General features: G+C 31.4%; 1 protein-coding gene across 1 annotated transcript in view; it reads right to left on the bottom strand.

The window, feature by feature from the left end:
* The window catches only part of PCDHGB7_2 (putative calcium-dependent cell-adhesion protein), a 97,117-nt gene extending 77,381 nt beyond the window's left edge, over positions 1 to 19,736 (bottom strand). Inside the window, exon 1 of the mRNA XM_051214882.1 lies at positions 19,536 to 19,736. The gene's annotated coding sequence lies outside the window, so the exon portion shown is untranslated. The remainder of the gene's footprint in view (positions 1 to 19,535) is intronic.
* Between the last annotated feature and the right edge of the window lie 1,678 nt (positions 19,737 to 21,414).

Raw genomic sequence — 21,414 nt, 5'->3', positions numbered from 1 at the left:
TAGCTAGTTAACAACAAAATGTACTCATTTTCATTAATACTTTGGATAAGTTTTAACAGAGGTTTAAAATCAATATTTTCAAATTATGAATATAACAGTGGTGGAATTTAACTAAATTTGTTGTTGTTGTTGTTGTTGTTGTTGTGAATATTTCTCTAATTGAACATGGTTTTTTAAAAAAAGCTTAAATCCAATACAAAATTTTTGTTGGGCTATTTTCAAGGTTTCATTGAATGACTGTTAGATTTAAAAACTATATCCAAGTTAATTTCAAATTAGTGCTCTCAATGATTTTTCAAGTTATCACTAGTGAAGTGTTTTTATTTGGGTTTCTTTTTTTTTTCTGGAGTGTAAAATTCTACTACTGAATTAAAATGCTTGTATTGACATTTCCTGTCTGCATTAGTATTTCTAACAAACTCAAGTTGTCATTTAATTGGTAAGTTAACATAGATTTTGTATAATTTTTGATATGATAGTCTATAATTATTTTAAGTGTTTTCATTCTAAATTATTTGTTGTGAAGTATTCATCAAGCCATATCTACACACACACCTGTAATGTATTTGTAGGTGAATAGGTTTGAATAGGAAATATTAGACTATAATATTCTAGTTTTGTGGTTTGATAACAATATTCACTTTAGAAAATATAACGATAATAAGCTCGCTTTTATGTAATCATGGCTACTGGTCCATATTGTTTAGCAACTAAAATCGTAATGAATCATTTATTCACAAACCTTCAGTTTTTTATTAAAAAACAAACAAACAGTGTCTACTGAATTTCAGTCTGGAGGGATATTCATCACATAGTGCCTTAACGATTAATTTATTTTAATTTTGATGCCAAATTTTTCTATCTCTGAATGATTTTTTTTGAAAACATGTCAAAGGACTATTTTTATATTCTTAAAGATATTTTTTACAGGACTGTCTCATTAGAAGACGTTCAGTTTTTAATTATTTTATTAGTATCAGAAGGGGTTTTGTGGATATTATAGTATTTTTTAATGGTTGAGATCATGAGTGTATAGTCCTATAGTGGGACTCCTCGCTAGTGACTGACTTCAAGAGGTATTTCTTGGGGTTCTAGTGAGAAGCAGTAACCATTGGAGTTCAACCAGGTCTGTTGTGAGATAGTAAATCACTGATGACGATGGTGGATGTGTTGCTTAATTTCGTGGATTAGTTGAAGTAAGACATTAACACCACTGGATGTCCGCTCAGTGGTCTAGTGGTTAAACGCTCGCGCGCGATATTGATAGGTCCTGGGTCCGAATCGCGCAAGGCGGGATGGTGGATGAGCAATGCTGAGGAGTCCCACAATGGATGAAACGACCGTCTAGTGCTTTTAGGTTTTCCATGGTGGTCTAGCTTCAATTGGTTCATAATCTCAACCACTAAAAAAATTATTTTATTATTTATTTATAGGTCGATTAAATGTTGACTTATAAACAGATGACATAGTCGAATAAACAACATTCAACTATACATGATATATAATATATAATGACATTGTTCAAAGTCCATTTGTCAGATTGAACCTTGTACATTAGTCTTAATGTAATCTCACTGATTACATAATCTTCAAAATTTATTATCAGAGTTGAATGATAAACTGGTAGAGGACTAATTTATAACTTCAATTTTTTATTGTTGTATTATGTATTTCATTGTTACATATGCTTCTATCTAAATGACTGAAGAAAAAAGCAATTTATTTGTTGCTCTTACTGACAGACTTCTATTACTTACCATTTACTGAAACCAGAATGTTTTATCCTGCTTTTTGTTTCAATAACGAACTAATCTATTCAACATAATACTTGTTTGGTCAAATTTTTTTTTCGATTACTTAACCTGAAAACTTATTCCTTATAAAGTTATTCTATTAAGTATGTTTGTTAAATATTAGTTTTTAATTCATAAACTCTTAGCTTCAGAACCTGGTCAAATATTTTAGTTACCTATTTCCCAACTGCTTAAATATTGAAATCAAAGTAACAGTTTTAGATTTCAATGGTTGAGATCATGAGTGAATTGAAACTAGACCACCATGGAAAACCTGGAAGCACTGGACGGCTGTTTCGTCTTATTTATTTGAATTGAACGATTATGAATATTAAATGTATTTATTTACAGGCAATTAATTATCACTAAACTAAATATTGTCATATTCATGAAAGTTTGATGTTGACAGGCCCATTTATTGAAAGGCGCAAAATAAAATATAAAACTATTAGCAGTTATCAATAATGACAAGATGGATGTTTACTGTTTTCAGCGTTTCACTAGAGTGTTTACTGTTATCCGATTGTAATGACCTGACAAAATCCTGATACTTCTACTTGTCATGACCATAGATATAACTGTTTATTTGTTACTGTATAACGGAACAGTGACTGATATTGTTCGAAACGTGAGGAAAGATTGAAAATGTAGATGAAGTGTTTATTATGTTCCAACTATTTAAGTGATTCAAATAACAAAAGATTAATTCATCTAACTATCCAGTCAGTGGTTCAATTTGAATACATCAAACTAGGAGGTTACATTCAGTAGTCAATAATTTAAGTATGTAATTTATGATATCAATAAATTAACCAATTTAAGTGAGAAATATAACTAATCACCAAATTATGCATTGTATTTCTTTTCTGTCAGCTATGACAAGTGTAAATTAATTTCAGTATTTCATTAAGGTGTTCATTATTATTATTATTATTATTATCAATATCAACAGACATTTACTTATCTGATACTGTTTAAAATACTAAATTTCAGCCTCTTCTATCAAATAACCTTACAACTATCAGCTTTCGGGTGAGTTTTTTTTCGGGTTTTAGTGAATAACGGAAAAACAGTTGTATCGACTAACTAGAGGAGGGAGGGAATATGGTATTGAGCAATAGTTGTTATTATCAGCGAAAATCTTGAATTTAGTACCAATTTTTAATGTGCTTACGTATTAAATCAGTAATATTTAGGCCAAACTTAACACTCCAGAATAGGCGTTAACTTTGTTTTAATGCTATGTAATTATAAAGAGTAGAGTTAGTCATATTCAGTAATATGATATAAAATCTAGGTTCCATCTACCCTTCAGAAACAATAAACAGTTATCGTTTTAAGTTTCCTGTCCTCATAACTAAGCATCAGTGATTTTCCCATACCCTCATCACAGCCCCCAATAACATATTAAGAAGTCATTGTTATTTTACTTCCGTGACCTGTCTACTAGAACAAATATGAGTCACGACAGCTTTTATTTGACAAGTATTCTCAGATATATATATATATATATATATATATATATATATATATGACTACTGAAAGATTTGTTACTTTCGAATTTCACGCCTGATTTCATTCATTATCGATTTGGGAAAATTGATTGCATTTGGATGTGATTTCATTTATTCTAAAGCTTATATATATATATATATATATATATATATATATATATATATATATATATATATATGCTAAGCGTTTATAAGTACACCAGTTCTCTCAGTGCTATTACTGTAGTTGCTATCGTTATTAATCTTATTACCAGCCATCGTGCCATATACCTGTTTGCACTATCTATCTATCTAAACTGTCAATTAACTATTTCGTAACATTTATCAACAAAATTGCTAATGTTCACGAGAGACTGAAATATTTTGAATAACAAAAATGTATATCGAGAGACAGAGAGAGAGAGATGTAGATTAGATTAAACAAGAAGACACTTTAGGAAAAGTCAATTAGTTAGGCGTGGTACTTTGACTATCCTAATGCATTTACATTGTTTTTAATGATTATATATATAATGTTGACAAAACAACTAACTCAACAAATCCATTATTGTTTCATCACTTACTTCTCTTCCGATGATCAACTACCACAACTCAAATGATACTGTGTTTATAATTACTAGTAGTTTTAAATTTTAAATTTTTGAAATAAATATATTTGTCTAGGGTTTATACCACTCTAGTGATTGACTAAAAAAAATACTATTTAAAACGTTCTATCAGCTTTCTGTTAAATTCCTTACACCTGTAAAGCTTACAATCTAGTTTTCTCATAAGCGCTTTCAACTTCTGTTTTTACTGGTACTAGTTTGTGTATGATTTATCTTTTGAGGTGGAAAGAAATTTTAAGGAAAGCCAAACAATATGGACACAGCCTAAACAGTATCTTGCTTTAGCCAATTTAAGTTAGCTTCAGATAAATAATTTCAACAACTCTTCGAAAAGCAATTAATATGTTTATCAAAATATTCCATATACTTCTTTATATCATAAATGTTATTTATTTATTCATTTGAACACATAAATATTGATACAAAGGGGTGCCAAATACATATGCGCCACACAATTCACTTAATTTGTGTGTGGGCTGTGACACTGATCGGGTGCCCAGACAGAAGCAAGCCATTTTCTTAGGCGGCCACATCTGGAACCTTCGACATGTAGGTCTGATCCATAAGGCAGTGGAGCAACATCAGTAGATGTAGTTCCATGGTAGCTGATGACCAATAATTGGTGCGTACGCCACTTTTTCCCTCAGGATTCTGGAGCCCATGTGCATTATTGGTTTGAAATCAAGGTATCCAACTCCCCTAGGTGGATCCTCCATATTCACCGACCCTGTTAAAGCACCGGACATTCGCTTTTCGTCCTCTCAATTTCATAAACAACACCCCTGCCATGAGAAGGCAGTGAGTAGGACTTCACTGGCAGTGGCTGTATACAGGGAGGGAGCTTACTCTTTCCATCCTCGGCTGCACCCCGGCATTTGGAAGCCATAGCAGAGCTCATTTTTAAACATAATATTCTGAATTAAAACAAATTAAAACTCGTGGTCATGTTATGTAAAAATGGAGAATTTGATGTTTCGAATCTATACGAACAAATTAAAACCTATTTTTAAGGATCCCATAAAAAGTATAATAACTTCAGATTATTTATCTCAGATGCAATGCTGGATTTTATTTGACTATCATACTGTGGTGTATGTTACTTATGTTTGCAGATATAAGTAATATGCAACACCAGTAGGTCATTGAATGTCTGTGAGCAGAAGGTCGAGAAGATTTAAATGGAAAGCTATGATAATCAAATTTGAAGCAATTAAGATAGCAGCAGAAATGATGTAACAATGAAACTTGTAAGAGGCAATTCAAAGATGTGCAAATGATGTATTTGATGTACGGTTTTCACACTTTACTAAGTTACTGTGAGATTTTGCATTAAACAATAGACTGATCTTCCTCTCTTAAATTCTTCCTTCCCTATAATGCAATGCCAATGGTGAAATTTATTTCATTCTGTAAATAAATTGGATAATTGTAGAACGTTAAAAATCTATCTCGAAACTATTCATTATTGAATAGATGATTGTTACTTTTATTCACATGAATGTTTATGGACAGTTTACATCTAGGTAAGCGGGATCTAATTCAATTACAATTAACGATTAACTATTCAATAAAGATGACAATGTACAACACAAAATATATACTTACTTTTTTTTAAAAAATGTAAGTTTTGTTACGTATACAATGAACATTGATCAACCAAGAAAAAATTATATCGATTGGGGCTTTTAAAAAATGTTAAAACAAGCAACCATATTCGTCACAATTATACACCAAATAATTTCCTTGTCAACTAACATCATTAAATGAGACAAAGAAGAAATGATGTCCAAAATGAATAAAATTTGAATAAAATAACTTTTAAAAAAATAGTTATGATGGTGGTGTTTGTTTGAGTAAATTAATATGATTGTTTTATTATTTTAATCTATAATAATTATAAAAATTAATGAACTAATGCGAAACTAAAGGTCTTGGGTTCGAATCCCGTGGGCGGGATCGTGGATGTGCACTTCTGAGAAGTCTCACAATAGGACAGGATGGCCGTCCAGTGCTCCCAGGTTTCCAATGGTGCTCTAACATCAATCAGTTCATGATCTCAATTAAAAACTTAATAATCACCAAAACTCCTATACTGATAATGTATCATTCACTTGAGGAATTGGAAGATAGTTCAAATGATACTTGCATTTAAATGGAACTGTTATTAACACCCAGTGAATTTAATGTAAAAAAATATTCAGTAGTTTATTAAATTTTCATAGTAACTTTTTAATCTATAAAACTGATTTCGAAATTAATTTTGTCAAAGGAATTTAGTAACGTAATATGTACAGTACAATATACTGTTGGTGTTAAAATTGATAAATTACTATCGAAAGTTTTTTGATAAAATAGTTCTGGCAACATGGTAGCAGGTGGCTATTAGGATTGAGTAGCTAAGTGGATAACGCGATGGCGTCCGAAGCGAATGTTACTGGGTTCGAGTCCCATAGTGAACATCAACTCTGAGATGCAGACATATCCAGCTGACGAGTCTCAAATAGGACGAGATGCGCGTCCACTCCTAGCCGCTATCCATATTTGCTTATAAAGCTTGTGAGTTCTGGCAACAGTTTCAAATTAAGCATCTTCAGTTGTTAATACTGATTATTTTATTGGGAATTTAAAGTAAAAATATTTAAAGTATATGCAAAATTGAAACTTATTTATGAATATGCTGAATGATTTGAAATTAGCTTTGATCAGACTGCCGACAAAAATGTTGGCGCATTTTTTAACTACAATTTCCGAGTTTGTTAGAAATAGAACTTTTTTCATGGCTTTATACACTCAGCACCCAAGTATTGTGAAATTATTTGTACAAATTTAGACAAAAAGTTGTATAATTGTTTAACATAAATTAAATAGTTTGGCAAGGATTTGGGATAACTTAATGAAAACACTCAACATGAATATTTGTTAGCCGAGCACAAGAGTTTACTATGTTTTTTCGGTTTGGGATTCTTTAATAGCATGTACTTATAACTTTACAAAGAACTAAGCTCGAAAGTCTCACATTTCGTGACAAGGACAAATTTCATAGCTAATGTCAATTTTTGATGGAACTGAACTTTGATTTTTGGCGTCAATTAAGGATATTAACACATTTTGAAAAAGATTGAGGTGATTCACAGCTCAGGTTAGTTCCTTTGATGTTGTCGAGTTCTCGAAGTTATACAGTATGATTGAGGAGCTTTCATAATTTTTATGGATAACACCACTAGGGGTTACTTTATGTAAAAATGAACTTTGCAGTTATTCGAAAAGCGTTAAGTTAGTTCATTTTGGTGTTAACAACCAATTGCAAACGCGATGACTAGATTTAAGTGAACCGACGCATGTGGAATCATTGAGAAACTCACTTCCAGATAAAGTAAGTCAACCTACATAGCTCAAAGTATCCAAGAATACTAAAATATCATAATAACCATACCGGTAAAATATCATTATGTTTTTATATTCATGTCATCTGCGCAATATAATTATGCGCCTAAATGATGTTTCTGCTAAACTAATGAAACATTTAATAAACTTCCAGAAGATTATATTTTCAACCAGACAATATTTGTGCATTGATGAAAAACTAGAAGTATACTTAAAAAGTTGAAATTTTAAGCTTAACTTCTGTGGAGAAAGATCTCGAATAGACATAAATCATTTTCTAGTTTTTTTTTCATATATAAAGTCTTATAGCAAAACTGCTAGTATGAAGTAATACTTATCAAGATCTTTCTGACAGATTAGATTTGTTGCCTTATGAAAATGTATCATATATGGGCTAAGTTAACTTTGGCACTTTACATGTTATGTCAGGTTCAAGCTTATAGAAAAACTATTCGTATAAGCTACACTTGTGTATATATACCCCATATATTTATATTTAAATATATGGGGTAACTTTTTCTTTCGTATATATGTATATATGCATCGGTTTCTCAGATATTGCTTATTGTATTATTCGTGTTTTTGCCGAAATAAATGACCTGCATATTACATAAATTTCTAGATCTTATCTATTATTATGGTGGACATATTCACATTTTTTTGTGTATAAATGAAAACGAATATTACTGATTGGCTAGATTTATCGGCACTATACCTGAGGTCATCGCTTAATAAAAAACCTTTTCATATTCACTATATAATGTAATTAATGGAAAACACTAACAATATATATATATATATATATATATATATATATATATATGTATTCATACTCACATATTGAATATGAAGTCTAATGATACTACCTGGCTAGCCAAATTAAAATGAATAAAGAGAGGTTGAAAGTGGCTATAAGTTAAGCATATATTCCTAACATTATATAACCACTTATTAAACAGATTCCATTTTATTCAGTAGCCAAAAGAAGTTGCATAATAGATGTATAGGGAAAAAAAGATTTTCTATTATGATAGTAAAAAAATGTTGAAAACTGTTTTGATCATAGTATTTATTTAAGTTCAAGGCAAAACTAAACCTACTTCTAACACTTTAAATAGTAATAGTCAAAAGTTTAAATATTGTAATGAACCAGGAGGTGTGTGTGTGTGTACAATAGACAGCTTAACCCTAATATTACCTAATGATATGCTTAATTCATAATTTTGAATCGCTAGTGCAAGACCACAATCAACTGATATTAGAAGATTAATTACCTTGACATAAAGATGTAAATCGGTTTATAGAACAAAATACCATATTTGGTATACACATAGGTTATTTAACGTAAAATAAACATAATTGAAACTTGTTTTAAACAAATAATTATTTCCAGTGGTTAAGATCATGGGTTGGTTGAACCTAGAGCACTATGGAAAACCTGGAAGCACTGAACGGCCGTTTCGTCCTATTGTGGGACTCCTCAGCAGTGAGCATCCACGACCTCGCCCCCTGCGAGATTCAAACCCAGGACCTACTGTTTTCGCGCGCGAGCACTTAACCACTAGACCACTGAGCGGACATCCAGTGGTGTTAATGTCTTACTTCAACTAATCCACGAAATTGAGCGACACATCCACCATCGTCATCAGTGATTTACTATCTCACAACAGACCTGGTTATACTCCACTGGTCACTACTTCTCACTAGAACTCCAGGATATACCTCTTGAATTATTTGATTCCAAATTTATAAGTCATTGACGAACTAACTGATTTGAAGCCTGATAATTAGGGTCATATATTGCCTATCATATCAATAAATATAAACAGAATTTCAACAAACGAATATCATCAGAAGGGGTTTTGTGGAGATTTTAGTAATTTCAATAGTTGAAATCATGAGTCAATTAGAGCTAGACCACCATGGAAAACCTGGAAGCACTGGACAGCCGTTTCGTCCTAGTATGGGACTCCTGAGCTGTGGGCATTGACGATCCCGCCCCCCGCGAGATTCGAACCCAGGACCTATCAGTCTGGCGCGCAAGCGCTTAACCATTAGATCACTGAATATCAAGTAAAATTGGCAAATATGAAGTTACATTTTAATATGCCTCATTAGTTGTTCATTAATTTTTCGAATTTATTACATTTTTGTTTCTGTTTTATCTGTAATAACCGATCCGGATACATTTTTCATGTGCTAGACTTTCAGATCGTATGACCTAAAATATATGAATTAAGCTATCAATTCGTTAATATCCGTTCAAAATTTTTTGTGCAATAAAAATTTTCATCATTTATAAGCTTAGTTTACACAGTATTAAGATTATGAAGATTATCGTATAGGCTTTTTTTCGAATAAAAGTGATTTCATGTAATATTTACTGTTCCGAGCTTGATGGGGGATGAAAATTGCTACAGTTGTTTCATTAAGCTGGCTATAATAAATCTACATGACATGCAACTCATTATAAATCTATTCCGTAATAGTCATATTACATTTCAGTATCGGAACGTCTTGGTTATCACCATAAAATGTATCGTCAAGTCAGTTATAGAAGACTAAAGATTTTTACACATACGATAATTGCATAGACTTCCATCTAAGTGTTAACGAATCCCTAGTTCTATACTCCAATAAATTATAAAATATATTTTTAACCGTGTCTATTTTATAAAAATAAGATCATGATATCTATACCCTAGTGAAGTTTTATAAGCACTTATCTTGTTTGAAAATCACTGTCTTTACAGTTAACTGTCATCATTTTATTATTTACCATATTATTAAGTAGCTTCTGTTTGTACATTGTTCCACACTTAATTACTTACTTACCTATTTACTTACTTACTTACTTACTTACTTACTTACTTACCTACTTACTTACTTACTTGCTTACTTACTTACTTACTTACTTACTTACTTACTTACTTACTTACTTACTTACTTACTTACTTACTTACTTACTTACTTACTTACTTACGCATGTTACTCCTCGTGAAGGAACATAGGCCGTTCACCAGCATTCGCCATCCAACCCTGTCCTGGGCAATCCTTTCCAGCTCCTTCCAGTTCCTATTCATCCTTTTCATATCTGCTTCTATTTTCTGACGTAATGTGTTCTTAGGCCTTCCTCTTTTCCGCCTTCCTTCAGGATTCCTAGTTGGAGCTTGCCTCGTGATGTAGTTCGATGAGTTGCGTAATGTATGTCCTATCCATTTCCATCGTCTTTTCCTAATTTCCTGCTAATCTGGAAGCTGGTTTGTTCTCTCCCACAAAAGGCTGTTGCTGATAGTATCCGGCCAATGGATGTTGAGTATCTTGCGTAGACAGCTATTTATAAATACTTGTACCTTCTTGATGATGGTTGTAGTAGTTCTCCAAGTTTCAGCTCCATACAGTAGAACTGCCTTGACGTTCGTATTGAAGATTCTGACTTTGATATTGGTTGAAAGTTGTTTTGAGTTCCATATGTTCTTCAATTGTTGGAATGTTGCCCTTGCTTTGCCAATCCTCGCCTTCACGTCTGTACCTGGCCCTTCTCGTCCATCGATGATGCTGCCCAGGTACGTGAAACATCCCACATCTTCCAGAGTTTCGCCATTAAGTGTGATTGGGTTGGTGTTCTCCGTGTTGTATTTGAGAATCTTGCTTTTTCGTTTGTGTATGTTGAGGCCTACTGATGCAGAGACTGCTGCCACACTAGTTGTCTTCATCTGAATTCGCTCGTGTGTATGAGATGGGAGGGCTAGGTCATCTGCGAAGTTCAAGTAGTCTAATTGGTTCTGAGCTGTCCATTGTATGCCACGTTTTCCCTCAGATGTCGAGGTCATCATAATCCAGTCGACCACCAGAAGAAAGAGGAAGGGATGGAGTAGACAGCTTTGTCTGACTCCGGTCGTTACTTGGAATTCGTCCGTCAGCTGTCCTCCATGCACGACCTTGCACTGTAATCTGTCGTATGAGTTCTACAAGTACAGTCTAATATGAATGGCAATGACTACATGCCCTTTAGGTTTTATACTTTTATTCAATTTAGTATTCAATCGTGATTTTACTATCCATCAAGATGACTACTTATGTAAGTACTCAATACAGAAACGTAAAGTCTGAACAAGTAATCAGAAACAGCTTGACAAAACTAAATTCACCAGCGAGTGATGTAGTGATGTAATATCAAGATGTATCAATAATAAGTTAGACTTTGTTAACGTAGAATCATACACTCATGTTGACGTTATCAAGATACAACAAACAATTTTGTTCTTTTCTCTCATCGATTTTCTGAATAATTTTTCACGCTCTTGTCCTATTGTATACCAAACTCATTCGAACAGTCTGAAAAAACATTGGGATAGGCAACTGTTTAGTTACTAGTCCATATATTACAGAAAGTCCTATACAACCATTTTATTTTAGTATAGAACTCCTTGTTACTGTACTCTCATGCTTTTACCAGAGATCAAACAGTGGGCTTCTATGCAGATCGATTTATTTACACATATGTAATAAAATGGAAAAACAATACAGGAGTTCAGTTTGCATTAGTTTAAACACATTCACTGAAACGTCCATCAACATAACAGATTAAATCACTGTTAGATATTAAATTTTGAAAAAATACTGTTTCAACTTGGTAATCATTAGGAAAGAGAGGTTAAAATAAGATTATTATTTTAAATGTAAGATAACAGATATATGTTGATGATTGTTTATTATGATAACATCTAACTACCTACCATGTAGTGTTTAGAGTATAAATACAAAACAACACTTTGCATAAATATTTAACATCTCAACAATTACATATTATTAGATATGATTAATTGAAGTGTACATGATAATGTAAATGAGGAATACAATTTATCTAATTTAAAATCAAGTGTTATGAATTCAAGACTTATTACATCAAGGTCATGTTTTCACTAATGGAAATTACGTCAGAATAAGACAAATCCTCTCATCATACATATCTTTTTCTTAATCTCTTGGTGGCTGACAATAAACATATTAAGTTAATGAAAAGTCTAACTGTCATATAAGTATATATACTTTGTTAATTAAGTATGGATGAATATGTAATCTTATACGATAACATTTCCAGTTTATGTCTGTGTAATTCCTTTCGGATTCATTAAATTCATTTTCTAGACAATATTTATGGTAAGGTCAAGACAATTTATGTAAGTGTTGTGCCTTTAAACCTTCTAGTGTGTTAACAAATCTTAATGTAAACAGTAGTTGCTTCGAAGCAAAAATGGATAGTGGCCATCAGTGGAATCCAGAACCTGAGTCTCGTCCTATTTGGGACTCGTCAGCTGGCTGTACCTGTATCTGAGTTGATGTTCACTCCGTGACTCAAACCCAGTTTTTTACTAAGCAAATTTGCACCAAACTAGAATACTAACTTTTGATATTTTTAAAATACTGAATCGGGAAGAAGAGTTAACTTTTATTCCACTATACAATTTAAAGTTGAAATATGACAAATTCAAATACCGCTTATTGCTAGATATGCCGATATACATTTGGAGTAAATTAATTACCCTTTATCTGATAGTTGGAGGAGATATAAACATATGCTTCTGAAATGACTTAGATTGAAATAAGTTCTTGGTGAAGCTAATTTCTATTAATTATCTACTTTCAAAACATTAATTGCCCTTTTGGTAAAAACAAAGACAATATTCACTGAAGTAACGATTTACCGTTCACCATGATTACGCTTTATTCAGTTAGGTATGAAAATATGCCCTGGTTAGTTATTAGATTAATAATCTCACATGATAGTGTTTTCAAATTATAAAAAATAACATAATTAGGTTGTTACAACTAGTAATAAACCGTTTTATCTATATAGTCTCGAGAATTATATTATTCTAATATATTTTTTGCATCCTCAGTGGTAATGGAATTCAAGGTATGGATTTTTCTTAATTTATGATACGTTAGCTGAATATTCCTGCATCATAGCTTTGATATTCATTCTATGACTCAAATTTCAAACGTCAACGTGTCATACACATGGGTACTGAGCCTAGATATTTGTCAACTTATTCAACGTTTATGAATGTAATGAGAAGGGTTTTATGGATATTATAGTAATTTAATAATTGAATTCATGAGTCAATTGAAGCTAGACCACCATGGAAAACCTGGAAGCATCGCCGGATGCCCACTCAGTGGTTTAAAGGTTAAGCGTTCGCGCGCGAGGCCGCTAGGCCCTGGATTCAAACCTTGTGAGGTGGGATCGTGGATGCGCACTGCTGAAGAGTTTATGAATGTATTTGAAAAGGTTTGTCTCTTTTAGCATTGATAATTACGATTCCATTGGATTACTTGTTTTTGGGGAAGTAGGAGTACATTTGAATAGTCTCTAGCCTATTGAAATCTACGGTGCAAGTTTTCTTACAAGGACTTGTATTTAAGTCAGAAAATGGGCTGATAATCATTAGTCTTAAAATTGAATACCAGTGTATTCACATTAGTTGCTGCCAACGAGTTCATCAGTAGAAACTAATCCTTTGTTACTAGACTGATTATTCATGTGGATGGATATCTTGATAACAGCTAAATACATAGTCTTATTTTGGTAAGTAAGCAAAAATCACTGTGAAATTCAATTAGTATATAATGATACATATTGATGCTTTTACTGATTTCTCTCAGCCACCATAAAGTGAACATGATAATCCGAATTCTTTCACACCATCGATGCAATGTATTTCCTAAACATGTGACACGATTCCATAATTTGGTAATTATTCTACGAGTGGGTGTTACGACATCAAACTGATATATGTTTATATTTTAAGGGTAACATTTTATGCCAACAGTTGAAATATACCGTGAGTTGCCATCAATTAGAATTGACGACTGAAGATAGCTAAAATGATTATGATTAATAATGGGATGATTGTCAAAATTTTACTCACAAATAATCCCATTATCAATATTCAAGATAAGAACAAAGCGAATAATTCAACAATTTTGCTTCACCTTCACACAAAATTAGTTCACAGAAAAATAACAGTGAAAATTCAATAACTTTTACTCTATGAAAAAAAAACAGTAGGCATAGTACTTGTTCAGAACTTTTTCAGCTTTACTACATATAACATAAAACAAAGTGTTGCAGTTATAGAATGTGACATGCTGGAAGCGGATAAATAGTTATAGGAAAGACAATAAGAGGAAGGCAGAGAGAAGCAGTGACATGCAACATTTTCATCATATTATAAAGACAATTGATCAATAGAATATAAGCAGAAAAGCCGCTATGAAAGACAAAGTTCACTATGACAATAACCGGAAATCAATTCTTAGTGAATAAGATAAATTACTGTGAATTGGTTTTTTTAATGAGAAAATATTTTTACATTAATTTTTTTTTAAAAAGAAAGAAAATAATAAACGAGAAAGAGTGAGTAGTATAAGTGAAAATTAAACGATGTTGCAGAACTGATGCATAAATTACGATATAAATATATATATATATATACCTCTTCTTCATTTGTTCTCCTGTGTCTTCCTTCAAGCATTTTTGTCTTTTAACACTGCTCTGTTCCCCCTATATTCTTTAATTCACACTATTCTGTATACATTAATAATAATAATAGTGGTAATAATAGTAATGGTGATCATTATTAATACTATTAATTACACGAAAATAAAGAATGAGACAACATTTCAAAAAGAATGATGAACAAGCTCAAGGTATTGTGAAAAAAACACAACAGAAAACAACCAAGCAAATAATCATCAAGGCACTTGAAAATAAAACCCACGAATACATACATCAGTACACACTGATCAACATCTATACACAAATATACATACATATACAAATGTGCCACAATTACCATATATAAGTAAGTAATCCCATTTTTCTTATTTTTAAACATAAAGAGTTTGTTTTTGAACAAAAAAATCTATCCAAGATAAAACAGAATCTATTGAATAAATAAAAAAATATAGTAATGACAATGACAGTTATTCTTCTTTTTTTTACCTAAGTAAAATAATTATAATGATAGAACTAATGAAATGAGGTTAAAGTGAGAATTGTATAGGAACATAAAAGGATTTAATTCTCAAAGGATTATTATTACTATAGAAAAGATAATTCATAATAAAACGCACTTAACCCCTATGAGATTATATATATGTATATACATACACGAATATACACACTCTCTTGTATTTATCATGATAAGCTTTTTTAGTTATACAAATATTTGAAAAGAATAATGTGAATAAGTACAATTCTATATACATGAATGTATGTACCTATGGTTAATGAAGCTGATGACATAGTAGACGACCTCGAAATGGACTAACTAAATACTACCATTATTCAAGAGTAAAAGATTAAATGATAATACAAAAAAGAAGAGATAAACTTGGATGTTTTTATAGAAAATAATGAAAAGAATCATGTCTATCCTATACAGATACTTTATAACTCTTTAAAATCAATGAAATTTATATGTATATATATAAAAGAAATAACAAGTCGACTATCGATAGTCAATGGTCCATTTAGTCTTGGGAATAAAACAAATAATAGATTAGTTCTATAAATAAAATGATGATGTAATGTATATTAGTTATAGGTGATTGGCAGAATTCTATCAGCAATAAAGATTAAGTCAATAAATAATAAGTAATAGTTTGAATAGTTCAGTGGTAATATTTTTAGCTGTAGCATTGTGTATTGCAGGTTTAGATCCTGTTTAGAACAACTATTCCCCTTACAATGAAGAAATATCTTCTCAATGAATGAAAACCGGAATTTCTTGTTGACTTCCTTTAGCATTATTGTCATTGTCTTATTTAGATTCACGTATTAGAATCTATTTACTATGTGAATAATCATTTCTAAAGACTGTTTAGAACATTTTTCTTGGCTGTAGAATTTACAATGGGATCATAAAATAATTAGAACTAACGTGATATAAGGGGGAGATATGTGCAGGGTTCATCGTACGTTATCAAATTATAAATATCGAAATTACCTTTAAAAAATGTTAAAGATATTAAGTGTGATTATTGATTAAGTTCAGTATGCAATGCTTTGTAATCCTCAAATGTATGATATCATCTATCCAAAGAACTGGGCATTTTTAACGAATAAACGTAGTTTAGATAACAGTTGTCATTTAACTACATTTAACCATCAATCCATAAATATACATAACTCAAAGCTGTCTACTAGACGGGTTTAACTATAAAAAAAAATAAAATGAAACTAAACCTGTTATTTATTTGATGGATCATGAAAAACTACTCAACTACATAACATTAGAATATTCATTTGTGCTAGTAAATTAAAGCTTCCTTAATGACACAAAATTAGAGCACCAACAAACAGACAGTAGAATACATAACTCCGTTGTCAAATACAGGTCAACAAGGACAGTCCTGATTTAGAAGTTTCTGTAGGAGAGCGAATTAAATTACCTGGTTGCGTTATTTAAAGTAGATGGATTCACGTCTACGATTACAGAGCTGATAATTAAGTGCGATGATCAATATGATACAACCTCAAAAATGGTTATTTTGCATATGCAGAATTTATACTTCAAGAGTGAGTCACATGTCATCTTGGAAGCGGACTAAAGTAAAAACAATTTTAAATCTTAAAAATTTAATATACTACATTTATTGAATTTGTTTATGATATACCTTTCCGGGACGCATATGATGGATGTACCTGCATTCCGGAGTTGATTCTCACTCTAGATTTCGAACCCAGTTCCATTCGCTTCGAACGCCATCGTGTTATCCACTTAGCTACTGAGTCCTGATAGCCACTTGTTTGTGCAGTGGGGTGAAGTTTAACTGACTTGATATTGTTTTACTTGAATCTTACTATTAATGTTTTAAGACTGAGGTTGGTCAGTCTCTTATTGGCATATGTGTATACTGTGAGTATCGCCTCGATATTGCCTTAATTCACAGGCTAAGTAGATAATGCGATGGCGTTTGAAACCAACAGTCCCAGAATAAACATCAACTCTGAGATGCAAGTACATCTAGCTGATGAGTCCCGAATAGGACGAGACGCGCGTCCTGGATTTCACTGAATTAAATTAATGCAATATCAAGGTAATACTCACAGTATACACATATGCCAACAAGAGACTGATCAACTGCAGTGATAAACATCAACTGGAAGATTCAAGTAAACGATATCAAGTAAATTTGACTTTAGCTATTACGTTAATATTTTACAGGAGCAATAAAAAATTCTGAATAAAAATGTGAGCTTTATGGGATAATGATTTCTATGAATTACACTGTTCTGCATATTGCAACACATATAGTCCGTTACAGATAACTTATAAACAAAGTTATCAAAAAGATTTATTACTTTCAATCAAGCATAGATGACTAATTACTGTAGGATAGTACTCCGAATTTTCTGTAATGACAGTGTTATGAGAAATGTTATATTTTACGTAAATTTACTGTGAAAACACTTGAGAAAGATGATTAAAAGTTATTCTGACCATCTGAAGAATAAGAACAAGTTTAGAGGAGAATAACAGACTGTTTTTTCCTAATTTAGGACTTTTCAGTAATACCCATCAAAGACTGAATCCTACGAGATCAAACATGCATCTCTCATCAACCTCTCTACGTTCACACTTGTAGTCTGGGATCAATCAATCCACCCTCCCAACTTTATATAATTTGCTACTTAAGACAGATCACACTCAGAATTATTAGCACTTTACTATCTTAGAGTTGATTAAGTTTACTTCATCAGAAAATACTTCTTAATAAAGCTTTTAGAGAACCACCAGGCCTAAACACTCTGAATTGAGTTATTCTCCCTGTTTCAGAACACCAGATTAGCTGAGCCAAAATTTTAATTTAGCAGTTTTTTGAAAAATATCCAGCATAGCGAAATTGTTCTTTCAATCAATACAAAATATCCTTACCCTTCAAGCCTCTGTCACAAAAAAGCAGATTATTAAAAATAAATATTAGCGATCAAAGAGACATCTATCGAACATTATACGTAAACTGTTGAAAGTAGTGCAAAAGTCGACATAAAATTAACACTTAATCTGTTACCTTAAAGTCTACGGTTAAGTTGACTGTGTAAAAATAATACTAGTCTATCATACTTATTGGTTAAAATGATTTAATGGATGCTTAATTAATACAAAGTACTAAGTGAATGATATTTTGATGTTCAAGAAAATAGGTAAATGCGAAACTGTGAGATAATCCCATTTATTTGCATTTATGCACGGAAATGACCAACATAAGTTATTATTATTATTAAACTTTCGTACTAACAACTGTCCGTCTAAATCTTTTGCAACAAAACCTTTTTCATGCTAATAGTTTCAAATACAAACAGACCGTAATTTGTCGAATTATCGGCCATTTTATTCTCTAAGATACAATTTTTCTGACTATTGCATGATATATCTTTACAAACTACATAAAAACTACTTATAAGTATTATGTTGTAAGCTAAAAGTAGATAATTATGTAAGGAAAATATTTTTTTACATTCTAAACTACGCTAGTCATCTGAAGTTTTGACAATCAGGACGTTTTTTTGTAAGCGCATACAAATTCAATTTGATGTGTGTATAGTACAGTTATTTGAATTAATATCTTAGATAGTAATAATAATAATATCTTTGTTCTTACAAATTAAATTATTTGTATACTTAGTTGGTTTGGTTAAGGATTCCAGAGATATGACATTAAGTTTGGCTTTAATGTGTAGCTTCCGTTAAACAAGTTCTATCGTATGAAACTAAACGTAACCGTTTTTGCTTTGATATTAATAATATACAATAGTTTGATGTAAGCTGTATAATTTCAAAGAAATAGTAGATATTTGTGAGCCTATACTTGGGAAATTAAAAATCACAATATATATTACTGTTATGATTTATAAGTAAAGATGTAGACAATAATGTGAACAATATTTGATACTTACGTCAATACAACCTTCAAATATACATTGTTTTACTTATATCTAAACTATCTGTTCGTGATTAATTTAACTGGTAATTATTTTCGTTAGATTGTGATTTAGCATTAATGTTTATATAAATATACTTTATTAATGTACCAGATATATACTACATTAACCATTGTTTAACCAGTTTCATTTCAATAGGCTGAATACATGATTTACAACAAGTTGTTATAAAGACCAGTTCAATAACAAAAAATACTATTACACATAAGGCATAACTTACCAGTTCATTTTGATTAAAACAATAATATATTGTAGAAACGGGAAGTATTCAACTATTTCCAATATTTGTAATGTTGTTTTATCTAAAGTTATAGAATGCAGAAAATTTTAATACTGTAATTGTTCTGATCAGATTACTTTTAAACTATTTAAATAATACAGTTTAAGATATGTGGATAATCAGTATCTTTATAGATAAAACTGATGATTACTTATTTTACTCCTCTGTGAATCAAGATAGTATTAATCCTTTATAACGAATGTTTTCAAACAAATAAAAAATCATTAGTATTCGTATCAAAGAGTTATTCCTTATTTTCACTTGTACAGATAATATTTAATGTTTGTATTGGAAAGCAATAGTATTATGAAAATGAAGACATGAATCCATTATGTAAACAAACTAATGAGGTTATAAAATTGATTATGATATTCAAATTGAACTTGTCCAGTTCTATACCTTTACTCTTCAAATACAAGTTTTTTTTGATAAATTAGTTTTCTTTTAATAATAATAATAATAATAACAGTTTTGTTTTAGAATTGTTTCTGTCTATTATAAAAATGTGTATTCACATTCAAGTAGACATACATACATGATTTTGGTATATGTTAGTGCATGAACGAATACAAGAATAGTTAAACTCCCTTTCTCTAAGATTACAAGATAAGTAAAAAAAAACTAAGCAAATTAATCATAACCCTTAACTATGATTGGTTCGCTTCAAATTAATAAACATTATTGGTAAACTTATAAAAATTATACATATTTACTGAATATATATATATATATATATATATATATATATATATATTCAGTTTAGTACAAGAACGAAAAGTGTTTTCGAATAAGTTAACCCTCTTAATATATGTTTCATAAATTGAAATCATGAGTCAATTGAAGCTAGAACACTATGAAAAACCTGGAAGCACTGGACGGCCGTTTCGCCCTAGTATGGGATTCCTCAGCAGTGCTCATCCACGATCCCATACTAGGAAGAAACGGCCGTCCAGTGCTTTCAGGTTTTCCATGGTGATCTAGCTTCAATTGACTCATGATTTCAATCTGTGAAATTTCTAAAATCTCCACTAACCCCTTCTGATAATAATCATCTGCTCACTAGTGACTGACTTCTAGAGATACTTCTGGAGTTCTAGTGAGAAGCCGTTATCAGTGGAGTTCAACCAGGTCTGTTGTGAGATATCAGCTCACTGAAGACAATGGTGTAGGGTGGCACAACTTCGTGGATTGGTTGAAGTTAGACATTAACACAGTTGGATGCCAGCTCAGTGATCTAGTTGGTTAAGCGTCTGGCGCGAGACTGGTGGGCCCTGGGTTCGAGTCTCGCGGGATGCGGGATCGTGGATGCGCACTGCTGAGGAGTCCCATACTAGGATGAGACGGTCGTCCAGTGATTCCATGTTTTCCATGGTGATCTAGCTTCAACTGACTCATGATTTCAACTATTGAAATTACTAAAATCTCCACAAATCCCTTCTGATAATAATGTATGTTGTTCAGTTTTAAATTTAATGCATACTTATAGCAACTCTTCTACAATCAATTTTGATTTTGGTCAACGTTTGTCAAGCTCTTTTACTAACTTATTTAACAAACACTACTATTCAAACAGTAACAATTTGTCTATTTTTTGGTACTATTATGATCACTATCTTATCGGTATAAACATTTACTCTTGATCATATGATAGCTACGCATATATATCTCTCTCTAGCTTAAATGGTGATAGTTTAAATATCGCTTGATGAATCATTATCTTCCCCATGTATATATGTACTCGAATCCTATTAAAAGTCTTCACTTTGTTGTGCCCTTATTCTGTTCAATTATAAATTCGCCTCTGTATTTGCTCGCATAC

This window comes from Schistosoma haematobium, chromosome 2, assembly GCF_000699445.3.
Source record: "Schistosoma haematobium chromosome 2, whole genome shotgun sequence".
Classification (NCBI taxonomy): Eukaryota; Metazoa; Platyhelminthes; class Trematoda; order Strigeidida; family Schistosomatidae; genus Schistosoma; species Schistosoma haematobium.
The sequence above is the reverse complement of the archived record's forward strand: the minus strand, read 5'-3'. Positions and strand labels throughout refer to the sequence as shown.